Source organism: Pseudorasbora parva, chromosome 19 (assembly GCF_024679245.1).
Source record: "Pseudorasbora parva isolate DD20220531a chromosome 19, ASM2467924v1, whole genome shotgun sequence".
Taxonomy (NCBI): domain Eukaryota; kingdom Metazoa; phylum Chordata; class Actinopteri; order Cypriniformes; family Gobionidae; genus Pseudorasbora; species Pseudorasbora parva.
The window spans coordinates 36,502,025-36,503,944 of NC_090190.1; positions in this window are offsets into that span (position 1 = coordinate 36,502,025).

The window sequence follows — 1,920 nt, forward strand, 5'->3', positions numbered from 1 at the left end:
TTTTGTAGTTATTGTGTATTTTTCTGCTTTGCCAACCACTAAAGCTACATGGTGTTGCGGTTCAAATTTAACTGGATAATTTAAGAGGACTAAACTATCAAATTACGGCAACGACTATCCAATCATTTACGGTAATTATTTTAATTAAAATTATTTCTAACATAGTGAGTGCATGTGTTTTTCTCTCTGGATCTGCCATTTAAGCAAATTAAATGGATTTTTATTTAAGTTTACTCTTTCACAGCTGCAAACAGTGCAGCTATACAGTTTTACCATATGCCAGTTCGTGAAAAAAGCAATAAGCCAAAAATGCAATGTTTCTTTTTAATTGTATTATTTGTCACAATATAAAATCTTTGCATTTTTACAATAGAGTAATCAGTTAATTAAAAAATTGCATCAAATATGTTTTGCGTTTTGGTATCAGATGACTTTCCTTCTCTGATTGCGGGCAGTTTCACCATGACATTAGAGAACAAAGATTGGTGAACAAATAAAAATTATGTAAATTAAAGGTCCTCTAACCAATCTGAAGGACCGATGAGATATCGGATTACTTGTAGATCCTTTTTAGCACGAGGAATACGCAGGTGTAATAAAATACATTTTATTAAAAAGATAAGAGTAAATCAACACAGCTACTTAAATAAACACCATGACTGAAGAAATAAAATGCAACTGATTATGTCGCTGTGTGATTGTTTGTGCTGCTGTGGCAGAATTACGTTATCTTATGGAAAGATAAATTGTTATTTCTCTGAAACTAATGAAGTGAAGAACCTTATGCGTCAAACAAATAAAAGAAAGATTACTTATGAACTTGGGGCAGACGTCTTCCCCTGGGAATGCAGTTAGGAAAGGAGCCGGAATCCATGACAACAGCCTTGAACAAGAAGATCTTTGGGATGCTGAAATCTGGAATATGTAGATGAGGCCCTGATGTAAGTGAAGAATGTCTAACAATCTGGAACATGCAGATGAAGGTACCTAGAAGCGAAGGCTTGCTCATCAGAGGCCATTTTTACTGCAAATGTGCTGCTAGACAGAACTTGGTCACCATGCACTTCTGTCTATCTGGCATGGAGAATATGCGACACTTTTTCTCTAGACGAAGACTGAACGTAGTGTTTGTTAATGCCTCTTTCCTCACAGTGGAGACTGTTACAGTATCTCTGGACAGAGCGGAGACTCAGACAATGCATCTGCTATTATCTCACCAGTTGAGTCTCAGAACAAGGAGTGTCTTTTGAAAGGGTCCTTATCTCTTTCCGATGAGGAGGCAATTGTTGCAATTGTTGCTCCATTGTGCTGTAGTTTAAATCAGTTTTAAATGGTTAATTCACCAGAAACAGAAAATTCTGTAATTTACTCACCCTCATATCGTTCCAAACCTGTAAGACTTTCGCTCATCTTCAGAGAACAAATTGATCTTTTTGAAGAAATCTGACAGCTCTGTACCTCCACTGACCACTTGGACGCTTCAAAAAGTTGTATGAAATTAACGGCTTGTTGCAAAATTTCTGAAGAAACCTGGATTGAATCTCTTCATCATATAACGCGATCGTGTCTCTTCAGAAAAGAACTTGGACTAACTGCTCAATTCATATAGTGTAGAAATCTAATTTGCAGTGAGTGTCGTCCAGCAACTCTCTATAGACTTATGAGCTGGAAAAACCAAACTCTGGTCAGGCCAATCACATCTTGTATAGAGTCAGTGGGCAGGGCTTAACATAATGACGGCCGAGTTGCGGAGGTTCCGCGTGCTTCCTCTGGAAGACTTGGAGTTAAGCTTTTCTCTAAAAAAAGGACAAAGAACAGCACTGAAGTCATTCTTATAAAGGCAAGATGTGTTTGGAGTTTTGCTGGTGAAAGTTTAATTATCAATTAGCTGCGCTACACGTTGCTCTGGTTGGTTGTAGC